Raw genomic sequence first — 16,082 nt, forward strand, 5'->3', positions numbered from 1 at the left:
CTGTGGCAACATAGGACAATGTTTATAACTGTTATAACAGTTTAGCACACATTTGACAATCAACCTATGTATCTTTACAGATAGGTTACTTTAGCAATATATAATTCATTTAATATTGATGAAATAAATTACAGCATTAACATGAAAAGGTCCAACTGAAGTGTACTCTTTAAAGCCCTTATATATTCCCTAATCTATGACATTTACAATTTTTAACATGCCGTTAAGTGGTTGCTAGTGAGACAATTCAATCCAATTTCTTCTCAATGTCCCCCAACTTTACCTAGAATCCAATATCCTCAACACTTGTCTCCCTAGAGTCGAGTACACCCAGGTAAGCCAATGGGATGTGGGAAGAAAATATGAGAACTAAAAATATTTTTGCCCAGAGATAAAAATGAGCTTTATAAATGTTATGGATTTACAGAAGCCTCGCTGACTTAGTATGCCAGATCACATCACATGTGTTACTTAGGTATTCTGGGGGAGGACTGGAGAACTTCATAAGAGGCTGACAATGAAGCCCCGACTCACTCATTTGCTTTCGGCATATTACCATTTACACTTGCCCAACTTAGTAGTGGATCCAAATTTAGCTGTCTAGTTAAACTAAACTGCACTCACCACAAACAAATGGTTGGAAAAGACTCCCCCAGAAGAATCTAGATAGAAGACAATGCTAATAAGGCAAGCACAGGCAGAGTATGAAAGCTGACACTTCTAAAGCTAGTACTAATTCTTTAACCTCCACATTGTGAAATAAATGACCATCTAAATGAGACTTGACAAGTCTGCCAATACATTAAGATCAAGACCATGATACAGATTTATATTAGCAGCAATAAAACACACTGTATATATTTGTCCCTCAGATATTAATTCATGATAGTATAAAGTTTTTAAATTAAACACTTATAAACTAAGCATCCAGGCATAGTATTTCTGGTGAGGGTGGAAAGTTTCTGCACTGTTAACATGTATACTATTTTTATAATATTGGTTATTTCATCTCTGTCCTCTTTATTTGTACGGTTTTACCATGCAAATACAGTAGTATTGTAATGTATACATACACGTGGAAATACTGACTGTACATGCTTTTACTAACATGATCACTGATTGGAAGACCACTACTGTATCACTGACTCATATCATGATTTTCAAGCTGTGCTTCTTTCATGTTTAGACTGCAGTTCTTATTACTATACAAGTAAGAATACAATGATATGACCTGTAATACATAGGCCAGGAAGCTGCAAAAACCACATTCTCAAGTTTCCAGTCCTACCACACATTCCTGCAGGTAAGAGGTAAGACTCCTGTTTTTCTTACCCTAAGAGAAAATGAACCACAATCAGAAGGGATTACAACTATCATTTCCTCCTAAGACTAAATTGTTCCCCAACAAGGGTGCTGGAATTTAGGCGGTCTTGCTCGAGTCTCATCTCACCTCTAAGTGCACATCAAAACATCCCAGAAGGAATGAGTTAAATGGCTTAACAAATATTAAATACAAGTGCATGTATTTACAAAATTTTTGTTAGGGGGACCTTCTAGTTTGAAAAAAAAAAAAAAACTGCAAAGGATCAATGTTTTATTATATAAAAAATACAAGCTTTTATACTCAAATCTAAGAAAAATAAATGCAAACAAATGTATCAGTGTATTAAAGAATTTAAGCAAATCCCGTAAGAATTAAACTACTAGATATAAGCTCCACGAGGGCGGGGACACTTTGTTCAAAGCTAAACCCCAAGTATCCAGACAGACAGTGCTTGGCATAACAGGCACTCATTTACTGAATTACTGAAAGACTTTAAATCAATCTTAAAGATCATTAAACACAAAATATATGAAAAATTTCAATTTTGGCAATCAAAAATATAGATATAGCAAATTACTCATTTACCAAACTACCAAAGATAAAAGATTTAAAAATACTGAGAAGTGAACCAAAAACAACATGCTTATATGCACTTTTATGGTGGTAAACTAGTGCAACCTTTCTGAAATGCAGTTGAGCAACATGTATCAAAATGTGGAGGTATTTTCCTTATTTCCACTGCAGGAAACTTCTGTGGGAATCTGAAACGTGGACAAGGCTTTTATGCATAAATGTGTTCACTGAAATGCTTAATGCTTTAATAAGAAATTCCTGAAAGTCTAACACTGGTTCAAGAAGTCAGTCATTTAAACGCTATGCGGTCATTAGAAAGGATGTATGAAAATGTTTATGCTGTAATACGAAATGACAAAAAAGCTATTTATAGCGTATGATTGCAACTGTATTTTAAGGAACGACCAGAAAAGCCTAATTGAACGTTTACAGGTAAGAAAATACTTAGAAGGTGTCTCAAAGGCACAGAGCTATAAAGCGCTCAATGGGGACAGCACCCAGTACTGACTCCAGGGCTCACATTCCGAAAAACTGTCTTTTACAGTAAGCCAGAACCTGAAAAACTGTCTTTTACAGTAAGCCAGAACCTATAATGCATCAGCACCGTTCTAGATTCTGCTCAGGTATTAGTGTACTCAACAAAAATCCCCAACCACATGACGTTTAGACTTTCTACTCTTTCTTGTGAATTTATTTCTAAAAATTGGAAAATCATTAACCATGTTAACTCCCTCCCCTTAAAAAAAAAAAAAAAAGAATTGGTAAGAATCTCAGGTCAAATTTAAACTTCACTTCCAATCTAAGAAACCCAATGAAGTTTCCTGAAGACCACAGAACTAGAATCAGAAAAGCAGCTTTTAGTCCTCCTCCCCATACTTCTAACTTTTCTTGGATTGTTTCCTCAAGTGTAAAGTGAGGGCCTAAGTGGTTTCCAAATTCCCTTGGGAAGAAAAGTTAAAATTTTGTGCTTTGTAATTTCTTCTTGCAACATCTGAGCTGTTTTCCCCTTTTCCCTAACCTAGCCTGCTTGGCTTCTACTGTCAGGAACTCATTTACAGCATACTAATTGCTGTCTTCTGGACATGTTCTAAATGTTAATTAAAGTGCATTTTTCTACTATTCTAAATGTATCCTGACCAATATTCAGAAAGGACTGAGTGAATGCTATTTCATGATTTTGTAGACTTTCTGTAATTTCGTATAACTAAAAAGATCTCCAGATCCTTTCTCAATGAATTAAGTATTACCAGGTTTTCTCCTTTTAGTAATTCTGTAATTGATTATTTGTTCCTAAAGAAAAAAACTATTGATTTCCTTTGTTGTTTAACCTGGAGCTCCAACGTGTAAGAATAATTTCAAATTAGTAGGTTTTGTAATCTATCCTATCTTGTAAGCATTCTTCTGTCCTTAACAGGTACCTCACAGGGTTGTTAGGGTGGTTAAATTAGTTGCTTCATATAAAAAGCCTTAGAGTATTTCTTAGCATGTAAGTACTCCTATAACTTGTTAGGTCTTTTTAAAAAGCAGGGCAAAGATAGAACCTGGCAACACACACCTGGAGACCTTGCTGAAAATCAGCCCATTAGTCAACACCTTTTAATGTATTATCCAACTTGTATTTCTCCACACTGACCATTATGCTATCACGAGATACACTGCCCAATGTCCTTATTGAAAATTTTTATTTTTCATTTGCTCCTCGATTTTTGGTAGGAATGAAGAGCAAGCTCCAAAGTTCCCACACCTGACTTTGAAAATCAATCAAGACATTTAGAGTTCTTGGTCACAGGTCTGTCCTAACTTCGACCACACCCCTAACAAGTTACTCTGTTATCTTCTCATTCATTTGGGGTTTTCTTTTAATGTTCCTAGCTTTGCTCTCCTTTTGACACCTTCAGACTGTCTTGATCAAAACACTCACTAAATGAATCCACATCTATTTTCACACACACAACAAACTTCTTATAAGCCTTATTCTTTCTTCATATTTTTTTAGGGCCAGTCTCATTCTTTTATATTTATTCATTCCTAATTATGTACTACTTTTACCGTTTTTATGAAAGTCCCTTTTAAAATCTGGGGTTCTCCTGCATTACCAAATCTATTTCCTTTGCAGCACCTCTTGTAACCAGAGTTAAGTGACAATGGTACAATCAGAGCACGTTTACTGTCAATATCCCCCACCCCATATTATCTGTATATTACATAACTTTTGACTGCTATGGGTATATACAGGTGTATTTATTTATATATTAAAATGTTCAAACTAATGTAGCAAACTAATATTTAGAATACAAAACATAGGCGAAACAAAAAGCACTTCTACTTTTAATCTATTTCTACAATTCATGTCAATGACATGAAATGGAGACCTTAGTGTCAAGTTTTTCTCCCTTTTGAACAGTAAAGATAATGGTACACTTTCAATTTGCATTATCTTATCTAACCCAGCACAATCTATATCTAAAATTATTTTTTCTAAAAACCAGATAAGGATGTAGAAAGAAACAAGAAGGAAAAGCAAATGGTACCACCTTAATATTGACCAACTGAGTGCCTCTTTATGGAACACATATAACAACAATTGGTATCACTGGTAGTTTTCAGTTAAGAATCAAGTCTGGCCCACATAGTAAGGTCATTACCATAATAAGGTCATCAACCTTTGAATAAGTTGGACATAAAGGCTCCAGTGATTCCTGAAATGGTAATGAAGCATTTATAAAACAACCTAGAAATACCTGTTTTCATTCTTCATTCTATTTGATCGCTGCAGCATTTTAAAAAAGTATATCCGTAACTTCTTGAAATTCTCTTCTTTGGAATTCCTTCCTGACTACCTGGTATTTCTTTGAACATTCTCTCCTTTGTCATATCTGCCTTTATCACTAAAAGTGATGACTCCTTTCTGAATTTCAAGTCTTTTATTTCCACCCATTTTGGAAAACCTAGGAACTAAACATTAAAAAGGAAAACTGCACTTCATAATACTACCTCCCCAAAATAAGTAATGTTTAACATTCCACACTAGCATATTTTCTCAACTTTGGATTGCTAGCTAATGAACACAATAGATTTCCACAATGTATTTTAATTTCGGCAAGTCCCTACCTAAATTTCCCCGTTCCTATGAACAACAATGGTTTCTAACCTGGACAACTGGACAGACTCAATTTCCTTCAGGCTCATCCTCACATGCAATTGGTCACCACGTCCAATCACGTCCATGAAAATACCTAGTGCCTACCTCTTACTCGGCCTACACCCTGGCTTTTACCTTCCTTACACCATATTCATTGTTCTTAACGTGTCTGCCCATCCTCAGCCTATCTCTTAATTAAAAGTGGCACCATTTGTCTTTTAAAGATACACTTCTGAATATGTAACTTTAAAATCTGAAACAATAAAACTATCTGTTTTGAAATATAAAATCCATTAAGCCCTTGCTTATAAACATCTGATGACTTTTCTTACAGAACAAAGTCAAACATAGTGGCCCTTCAGAACCTGCCTCCAGCAAGCCTCCCTTTCAGTTACTCTCTTCACCCCACAAAACTGTATTCTCTACTCTGTTCACAATGGACAACTCCATATATACCATATGCTTTCAGAACTCTCTGAATCTGCTATACTGTTACCTCTATACCTCTACCAGAAGACTCTTAACAAAGTACTGGTCACCTTCCAATGTCCTGTCTCTGTAGGCTTTCTATACCTTAGATTACAAAGACCCTGAACAAAGATTGTAATGGGCATTCCTATCTGAAACCCTAACTTCTAACTAATACAGATGGAGTTTTTCTAAGAGACCAATAAATCAAAAGAGATCTGCATATACTAATAAGTATAATCTTATTTGAAAAAAAATCTCATGGTTTTGGGCATAATGTCCCCATCTAACAAAAGACAATAAAATAATCTAGTGCTGATATATAGTTGAGACTATAAAGTTTTCAATACCTTTAGAAGAGAACGATTAAAAAGATTTTGTATTTGAACAAATAATTAGGAAATCCAGAATTATAAACTGATTCTTGCCAACAGGAAACTACAAACTTACCTCGCAGTGATAATCAAATATTGCACTTTCAGTAGTATTTGCTGATTCTTCTTTTTCAGCACACGTTTCAAAGGATGAAAGTTGCTAGTATTAAAAAAAGAGCGAGAGAAAATGATCTACCAAGCTAATAAAGAATACAACTGCTGCTGTACCGGGCAATCTCACAGCACAGCACTGAAGAAAACAAAGACTACTAGCAGCGTTGGGAAGTGCTCTTTCAAAGCTGTTGAGTAGGCACAAACTTCTTGTTTCAGATCAAGTGTTGTGTCTTCAACTTAAGTGTACTCTTCTTTGGTCTTGTTGGTTGTTTCGAGGTTTGTTCCTTGCCTGATCTGAACTTGAAGCAGCAGTTTCAGGTGGTAAAGTCTGTTCTGTTACACTTCATACTAGAGATAAAAAATGAAGACATTAAGTATGACTTACATAAAAGAATCAGGGACAGAGGGTAGGAAGACGGACAAGCTCATTTCATTAACTTAGAATCAATGTGTCAAGTAACGCAGGAAACTTGGAAGCACATTCATTTGATGTTATTTGAACAATCTCTCACGTGCCGATACCTTTTGAAACACACTCAAAACTGGAAATTATTTCAGTCCTTATTGATACCCCTCCCTCCCAATAAGCTCTAAGTTACAAAGCATAATATTTAGTGCAAGTGTTTTATAAACATCCAGCACTGTGTTAAGTATTGTGGAAAATATAAAAGAAGTTCCTGCCATTAGGAGGTTTACACTCTTGCTAAGAAGAGTTATACATGGAGAAACACCAGAATATAAGACGAAGTGTCAGAATGCAGGACAAAATTAATTTGCTAAACTAATACCTGGGAACCTCCTATGTCACATACTATACAGATATACTACTTACTGTTTCTTCACCACTTTTTTTATTTTTTTTGTGCATCGAAGCAACATGATGAGTGTAGTTGGTGAAGGCTTTTCAGTAAGAGGTAGAATCTGAACTTAATTTGGAGAAATAGGCAGAGTTTTAAGAGAAGACAGTTGAGTATTCTGGGCATATAATATCACATAAGCTGAGCCAGTAAATTCTAAGTTTCCTGAGAGCAGGGACCACATATATAATTTTCTATACCTGGCATCAAGAGAGGTTTACTGCATGAATGACTGTTAACAACAAGTGTGCCTTGTTGTTTCAGAGGAATCAATAGACTAGAACACAAGCTGGGTTAAAGTGAAATGGGATATGTAGTGTGACAGGTGTAGTGGAACCAGATTATGAAGCATTTCAATTTGGTATTAATAGGAAACATTTTCAGGTTTTTTTTTGTTTGTTTTTAAATGTTTTTCCAGAACCCATCAGCTCCAAGTCAAGCACTTGTTTCAATCTAGTTGTGGAGGGCGCAGCTCACAACGGCCCATGTGCGGATCGAACTGGCAACCTTGTTAAGAGCACCGCACTCTAACCAACTGAGGTAACCGGCCACCCCAGTCTTAGTTCTTGATAAAAGGGTATTAAGTCTTGAAATCTTATGGGAGATGACTAGTGAAGGAAAAAGAAATATCATTTGAGCTGTTGCCATAAACAGATGAGATGAAATGTATGAGAAACGAAATTATAAATAAAACCACAGAATTGTCCTTTATATTAGCTGTAAGAAATTATTTCAGACTCAAATGTTAACTAAAATGATGCTGTTAACCAAAATGATTTCTATGATCAGAAAAAGGCAGATCTGGTTTTAGATATTCTGAGAGATGAATCAATCATGTATCTGAAAAACATCAGAAACAAGAATGAATATAATAAGGTGAGAGGTCAGAGCTGGTGAAATAGCTTACACCAGGAGGGCTCAATTCTAATCACTGACACTAGTCAAATGCCAGGAACAAGTTATTGGATCTAAATTTCAGTTTCTCATATGCAAAATGAAAATTCAGTTAATAGCTGATCTATGGTTACTTGAAACTGTGTCCTCCAAGTAGAAAAAAAAAAAATGAGGAAAAAAAATAGTTGATCTTTGGTCATTTTTTGTGGTTGTATCTAACATTTCATGACTTTATATTGTTACTTCAAGTTATCAAATATTACACCTGTCTGATCTCTCAACTTTATTTGGATCATTCTCCTATTACCCAGATTAGGTACTTCTTAGAAGAATGATTCGCAAATCACTTGGGGAGCTTTAAAATATACCTATGCCCAGTCCCCATTCAAAGAGTACTGGCCTGAAGTGGGGCCACTTCTGTAATGATCTTTGATTCTTCTCTCTCCACCTCCACACCCAATGTTGTAAGTCTCAATAATATTTCCTTCAAGGTATCTTTTGTATTTATATTTTGTCCTACATGACATATTTTAGTCCAGGTGTCTAACACATCTGCTAACTTCCAGTGTCAATCAATCCTTTTCATTTTGTCACATACCACTGCTACACCGATCTATCTAAAACTCCCAATTTCATCTATCTCCTGGTCCAAAATCTTCACCGATTTTTCCAGCACTCTAGATGGGAAGGTCTTAATCCTGGCTGTATATCCAACCCAACAACCTGGGTAACTTAAAAAATAAAATAAAATAAAAAAGCAAAAGCCTGGATCCCACTTTGACATTCTAATTTTTCCTTACTTGAGTTAGGTCCCAGGAGTTGGTGTATTTTCTTTATCCCCCTCCCCCAAGGTGTTTCTGACTTGCAACTAGGGTTTAAGAACCACCGTTCAAGGTGTCTACCTTCTACTGCTGTCTCTAGTTCTCCTAAATAGGTGCATTCTCCTTCCCAATCCTTAAACACAACTCTTGGGAGATTCCTGAATTCTCACCTTTTTCCCATAAAGAATATAATTTTGCCTCCTTCAAGGTGACAAAAAGCCTTTCCTAACCACTCCAGCACAAATTTACTACTTTAAGCCCCACTGTGTGCGAGGCAGTAGTTCCCGCTGCCTGCATCCTTCTTTTTGGTACCAAATCATTTCTGTACTTTGCTTACTTCATGTTTATGGATCTTGTTCCTCCAATTACATTTCAAATTTCTGAGATGAACAAGTTTATTTCTTTATCACAGCCCCCTTTAGTGCCTAACCCAGCACTGCTAAACTTTACCACAGCAGAAAATAATATAGAAAAAAGGTAGCTAGTCTGTAATAGGCAAATGACACCACAACGCAAGCACAGGCAGTTCTATCAACTTTTAAAATTGTTGTTTTGATTAACTATATAAAGTCTGCATTATCCAATCAAGAAATAATCTTTATTTTTAAAAATAGAGAGTTGGCACACTGGTTTAACCTTAATACCTTAGGTCTATTTATGAAGGCCTCAGAATTGCCATCTGATAAAACAGGTGAGAATTTCATCAAACTGCTAAGGACAAAACTGTATGTATGGGAAAACCAACCAAGAAAAACAACTTACCTTGAAAAATCTGAATTGGATTAACCCAGTCTAGAGTGTTGTATTATGTTAAGAACTACGTATCAGGTTTGTCACTTGTTAACACAGAAATAAGAGACTTCCAGAATCTAAAATCTGAAGCATTCCAGGGCCAGTCTTGGGCATTTAATGAAGTCTTAGGATCTATTAAAACTCAAATCCACCTTTATGAATAATTGAGTGTGGCTGAATTTCATTAATATCTTCACAGCTGACTCAATACTTTTCAGTCAAATTAGCACTTAATAAAACACTTGAAAGGTATCCATTGGGCATTTTAATAAAATTGGCTACTCACTTATGCCAAAATTATTAACATTCATGGATGGCACTGACAACTTCTTTTGCCTTAACCCTCTGAATATAGTAAGTGTATCGCCTCTACCTCCCCAAAACCTAGACACTTAAGTCACATGGAATAGAGCATCAATCAAAAAACTAAGGAGCAAATTAAACGTAGATCTCAGTCTCCCTGATTGCTAAGTCATCAACTCCTTTTTACTTTGCTCTGTATGGAAATAGTATCACCATTAATTAATTAGCAACTATTATGTCATTTTGTTTTAGGAGTTAAAACTAATTTACTTGAACTGTTAAGCCAAATAATTCCTATTTCACCTGTCTTAAATTTATCATCACCTGTGTCGTCATTTACTATCAATCCTTTATCTCAAAGGCCTAGCAGAACTCAAGCAAATAGGCACTGAGTAAATAAATGTTGAACTAAAACAATTTATGCAACTAGTAATCCATCTAAAATGTATCACAGAACCCAGTTTATCATTTTGAGAAGTAATTCTCAAGATCTGCAAAGCACACTCACTTGGAGAGAATGTTAAAGAAAGGCTAAACCAGTCTACAAGTTTCCCCACGTAATGCACTTTCTTCAGAGAATACTTTCTTCCTCTGAGAAGGGCAAAGACCCAATTACACAGCACAGGAATGAAAAGGTTCTCTCTCTATTGTTGACTTACATGAATAATATTCTGGTCTTTAACTTCCCAGTTCGTATTTCTTGATGCATTAACTCAAGACATGTTAAAGAACATCACATTTTGCTATAATCTGTATAACTTAATTACTTAACAGGTTTTAATTCACTTTTACTTTAGGATCTAAGAAAAATGATAAAGTTTAGATAATTAACCAACTTAAAACAATTTAAGTCATCACTATGTTGAGTGGAAATAAAAGAAAATCAAATTGCTGCAACTATCTTTTTGTATGTTTAGTAACAATCGCGCTGGGTTTTAGTTATCTGAACAGCTAACTTATTTAAAATTATGTATCCATCTAGTAACTTACCTGCCTTTACATACACTAAATACTTTGAAGTAAGACAAATGCCAGTGTGGGAAGAAGCTGAAGAAATGCTCCGCACAAACTGAGATAAGCGTGTAGACTAGCATTGTCCAGCAGAAATAACAGTGCCAGCCACAAACCTAATTTAAAAACTTCCAGTAATCATATTAAAGTTGAAACAGGTAAAAGTATTCAAGTGAAATTAATTATGTATCTTATTTAGCCAAATATATCCAAATTGTTACCAATTTTCATATGTAACCAATCTAAAAAAATTGAGATGTTTTTACAGTTCTTGAAATCCAATGTTTATCTTACAGTTACAGCACATGTCAGTTCAGAATTGTGCACAGTTCGTGTGCACAATAGCCACACATGGCCAGTGGCTACCATACTGGTCAGAGCATGTACAGACTGATGAAGGAAAAGGCACTGACAGGCCTAATACAGCAATAGCAAATGTAAGGCCCTTTTTCACTGATAAAAAGGTAGGCAGTATCTAACAAATATGACCATAGCAGAAGTTTGTATTTAGGACACTTAAAAAACAGTAGTACAAATAACTAACTGGTTATATACTAGCCGTAGCTGCAAACCAATGGATAGTTCACACATTCAACGTGAAGATCAATTTACTTTCAACTACGCACACTATTTTACGTCAGAATAAAAGGTATGTTAATTATAAAAATGCTCAAAAAATAAAGTTACTATTCAGTATTTCTGAACAGACTACTGCCTAGAATATCACACTCAGTTTATAATACCCATAATGAAAAATGTGCAATAGAATTCCTCAGGCTTGGCAGTATGAACTAAAAGGAAAGTTTTGTATTATTTTGTTTTTTAAGTAGTTATTCACACATGCAAGTAGGAAACATTCTCATATCAAAAATTTTAATATCAGGAATTTCTTAAATCCCGATTTGGCAGAAATGATTTAAAAGAAATGATGGGATTCAAGAAAACAAGTCACTCCCACCACAGCAGTTTCACTACTGAAGACATTCAAGTAGTAAGTCTTAAAAAAGTATAGCTACAATTCTTCTAGCTGTAATTCTCTATTATGAAAAATCCTACAAATTTTACAGCTCTCCATAAGACAATTTGGGTCAAAGCTCTCAAAGTAATTTCCCCTTTGTTTTTTGAAAAAACAAAGTTAAAAAGGAAAATCAATTGTTCATTTAACAAGATCTCAAGATTTGATTTTTTGATACAGTCCTAAAATTCAACTCCTTAAACATCCATCCAAATAGCATTTCTATGTTTCAACTACCTCATCAAAACCATGCTCTTTACAACAATATGAATGAACTTACACTTTTAAAAAAGGTTAAAATGGTAGATTGTTATATTTTACCACAGTTTAAAAGAACTATATTTTTTTAAATGTTGGATGGCCCTGTACCATGTGTATTCAGATAAAGGGAGCATAAAACAGGAGTGGGATAAAGCAGGACTACACGTTAGCTTTTACACTCTTTTTTGATCTGCTAGGAATTTACAATTTTCAACCATATTCTAAAGGTCTTATTTGATAAGCCAGAACTTATTTACAAAAAAAGAAAACCTATTCTGTGCCTCAAATACTTTACTTTTCAACTCAGCTGCTATAAATACTCATCTCGATGGTAAACATCCAGAGCAGCTGCAAAATCACTCATACCACCACCACCTCTTTTATTTTGGGCCTAGGGCTAAAAGGAAACAAAAACAGGTTGAATATTTATCTAGATTTTATTACTCAGGCACATGCCTCCTTACCCACACCAAGAATACCCATTACAGGTTAGTACCAAAAGGACACCAACATATTATATTACCTTTCAATGTAGTATTGAGAACACTTGCCTTCTAGAAACTCAAAATGAAATCACTCAGCGTTTTGACCCATAACTTATCTTAGTGAGTTATAATTTGGTACCCACATTTTATAGACCGGTAGCTCTGGGCCAGAGCTGCCAGTTCATATCCTCCTGATAAAAACCTTTCTCCCAAAGGAAACAGATTTAACTACCAGTCTTTGGGCGTCCACCCTCCCCCTCCACCCTGTCTCCCAGCTGTTTAAAGAGGACCACATTCTTTCACTCACTTTAGGTGCAAAACAAGGAAATTACCTCGAACGACAACGTTCAGATTTTTGTGTTTGCAGTTTGAAGGCTGTTTTATGGAGCATTCCCTGCCTCACTTGAGTCAAACGAGAGGAGCCATCTGCGTGTTTCTAAAGGAAAACCTTAAAGCAAAAGAACCGTGGCACTGAGATTTCGTACTGATAAAACATCGGATGGTTAAAAACCTAGAAAGTGTCTCCGACCAGGGCTCTAAAAAACTAACACTAAATAGAATGACAAAGCCAAGCCATTCATTGCACAATGTAGGCCGGGTTCTTGCACTATTAAGAGCCAGAAAAGGTGGTGAGGAAGACTCCACTAAGCTCTCACAAAGCACGCCCTAACCCCGGGATAGAGGGGTGAGAGCCACGTACCTAAGATTAGGGGCTGGTTCCCTTTCTCAAGGAGCCAAAGGAGAAGCTAGAGGGGAAGGTAGGGTGTAGAGACCCAAGATACACAGCTCTTGGTGAGTGGAAGTAAGGATGACAATTCGGCCGCGACACTCTGCCAGATGAGGCCGGGGAAAGGAGGTGTCTCTAAGCACTTAGAGAAAGCGGGGTCTCAGTCTATACACAAAGGAAGCGCCAGTGCCGCACTGCGCTCTGGTACTCGTAGTCAGATCCCTGAGCAGGTGACAGCCAGGAAACTATAGGGTCCAGTCAGAGTAGGCCCCTCTCCTCTGCCTCCGGCTCTTCCAGCCTCACACAAAGGACCGCGCCACCACCCCCTCGCCCCGCCCGCCGGGACTTGTAGTTCCCGTTTACCCTGCCAAACCGCAGAGGGGGAAGCGGCCAGACTACAACTCCCAGCAGCCTCCGCGCCCGAGCCCCGCACCCCTGCCTCCATCTTGGCTGCGGTCGGAGCCTCCATTTTCGCTCCCTCCCCCCCTTCAGTCACCACCACCGCCACCACGCGCGGCCGCCTGGCCTGGACTCTTCGGTTCGGCTCTGCGGCCTGACGTGAGGTCTAGACAGCTGAACGGGGGCCGGGTGGAAAAGGCCGGGGTAGGGACTCAGGGTGAAATTTTCCCTACCCGGAGCTCTAGGAGTGCCTAACTTGACTCAGAAGTCTCTCCCGTTAGTCTTTGCCTTCTCTTCTGCCCTTAGCCTGGCTTGTTACTACCCCCAAATGGACCCTGAGATCGTACTCACCCCAACAGCTCAGCGCCCCCTCTCCAGCGCCGCCATAAGCAGCACGGCCCGGTACGTAGGAATAAATCTCGCTTCTCTCGCGAGAGTTGCGGGCACCGAGCGCGTGCACAGGAAGGGGAGGGGAGCGTACTCCCAACACGCTTGCGCATGAGGGCCGAGTGACGCTTACTAGTGCGCTGAGCTTAACCATAACCAAGATGGTGGCTACGTTTCCACTACGTTCTCTTGTCCATCAGCTGCTGGAAGCAATCTTGGTGTTGACTGACTCCGCTGGGACGCCAGGGGCGAGGTGTCGGGTGACTTTCGGCGTCTCTGATCTTTGCAAACCTGAATGTGCTTTGCTAAACCAGGGTAAACCTTGAGGGCGGAACAATTTGAAGGGCATATCCAGGAATGTCATATAAAGGATTGCTCTTTTCCCGGCGATATTGCAGGAATCCCCAAGCCCCAGTTTCTCCTCACAGCGCAAGTTTTTTTCTCTTGTCTGTCACGTTAGGCTGGAATTTTCATTGGTAAGTCAGGTTTTCAGCAAGGTGATTTGGAAGTCTTAATTGTGATCTTTGTCTCCCAGAAACTATACTGCTTGTAACAGACAAGAGTGTGAGCAAGACAGCATTAACCTCCCCCCGCCCCCCGCTCCGAAAAACCTTTAACTGACCTTTCTGGTTATCAGAAGATAATTCGTAGGGTGTCAGGCAATCAAATAGGCCGAATCAGCAGCAGAAAAGTTGAAATCAGGGCAAATGGATAATTCATCCAACGGTGTAAAAGCAAGCAGAAAAGTTCAATGAATTATCCCTTGGCAAACAATAGAGCAGTCCCCTCTGGTGAGAGGAAAGCTTATCGTCGATTCTGGGGCTCTCTCACTTGACAGTATTGGATAAACACAATGACCAGTCACGCTTTTGAGAATTCTCCCACCCACTCATCTTATTTTGGCTTTCGACACGTTTTTTCAGCATCTCGTGTGTGTCATCACTGGCGTGTATACCGTAGTAAAGATAAACGGACATGGTTCTGTCTTCAAGGAACTTTCAGTCTGACATCATTAATCACGAAAACAAATCTAAACATACACTTTGAAGAAAGTGTAATGAAGGGAAGGTGCACAGTGTTAAGAGTATATAACCTTTAATTCCAAGCAAATCATCTTGAATTCTGAGGGGAGGCAGTATCCTACCTCTGATGTTCCAAGATTTTCTCTCCACCTCAGCTGCCATACTACCTCCAAGCTGCCTCTTTGTTCTTAGCCACGCTTTCCTTTAAGATATTTGTGTCACTTTCAATGCTTTCATAGCTATATTGTAATTATTAGTTTATACCAGCTAATGATACTTTAGGACAAGGCCTGTGACCTTCATCTTTGCATCCCTGGTTCCTGACAGTGCCTGGCATAGACAGCTCTCAAAAGCTTGTTGAATGAATAGCACTGAACAACAGAGTAAGTTGTTAAAAATTGGAATGTAGAGTTGGGGAAGTACAAAACATAAACTTATCAAGCCAGCTGTTTTGTTTCCTTTGTCCAATTTTTAAATTGAGATCTCTCCTTCCCAGCAATAGACCTAGCCTGGATATTCTAATCAAATGTTCCAGAGAAACTGCCTGGGGCTCTTACTCTAGAAACAAGGTCATATGAAGCTGGGCTAAAAGTGGAATTAGGTCTAAGAGCACACATTCTCAAGTATCACAGCAATGGGAAATGTAAAAAAATAATGGTCTCACTAAATTCTATAAATACAATTCCTTTTAATAAGAAAGAATAAAGTCTGGATTTCTGCCATTGCACCTAGCTCCTAAAGACCTTAAACCATATAACCAACCATCCTCATTCTGAATGTTTCATTCTGAATTTGTGTCAACTTCCTTTATCCTCATTCTGAATGTTTCAACTTCCTTTAAATTCCTCCCCATCCATAATTTGTATCAATTTACATTTGACACAAAATGCAGATATATACATATAAACCCAGAAGGATACATTTTAGCTTCCAATGAATGCATCAAAGAAAGTAAATGATGGAGTAATGATTTAAATCATTAGTCTAAATGATTTATTTCTACAAATACTACCCATAATTAGAGGTAGGTTTCATTTTCAGATCACTACATTTTAATTTTTTTCAGATTAATTTTGAAATCAAATTAAAAAACAAAAAAGTTATCTTTTTACT

At 37.5% G+C, this 16,082-nt stretch overlaps 2 protein-coding genes across 12 annotated transcripts in view; one reads left to right on the top strand and one right to left on the bottom strand.

The window, feature by feature from the left end:
• The window catches only part of CSDE1 (cold shock domain containing E1), a 36,255-nt gene extending 22,200 nt beyond the window's left edge, over positions 1 to 14,055 (bottom strand). For 4 of the 10 annotated variants that reach the window (XM_019730347.2, XM_019730346.2, XM_019730345.2 and 1 more), the window contains exons 1-2: positions 13,912 to 14,055; positions 5,958 to 6,343 (exon numbers count right to left, since the gene is read on the bottom strand). The gene's annotated coding sequence lies outside the window, so the exon portion shown is untranslated. Of the gene's footprint in view, positions 1 to 1,231; positions 1,334 to 5,957; positions 6,344 to 12,766; positions 12,883 to 13,911 lie in introns of all 10 variants that reach the window. The other 6 variants (XM_074319060.1, XM_074319058.1, XM_074319059.1 and 3 more) reach the window with 5 other exon arrangements.
• Position 14,056: 1 nt separating this feature from the next.
• Positions 14,057 to 16,082, top strand: part of LOC109446690 (bile acid receptor) — a 55,528-nt gene continuing 53,502 nt past the window's right edge. The window contains exon 1 of one of the 2 annotated variants that reach the window (XM_074319063.1): positions 14,057 to 14,423. The gene's annotated coding sequence lies outside the window, so the exon portion shown is untranslated. The remainder of the gene's footprint in view (positions 14,424 to 16,082) is intronic. The other variant, XM_074319064.1, reaches the window with a different exon arrangement.

Source organism: Rhinolophus sinicus, linkage group LG14, assembly GCF_036562045.2.
Source record: "Rhinolophus sinicus isolate RSC01 linkage group LG14, ASM3656204v1, whole genome shotgun sequence".
NCBI classification, from domain to species: Eukaryota; Metazoa; Chordata; class Mammalia; order Chiroptera; family Rhinolophidae; genus Rhinolophus; species Rhinolophus sinicus.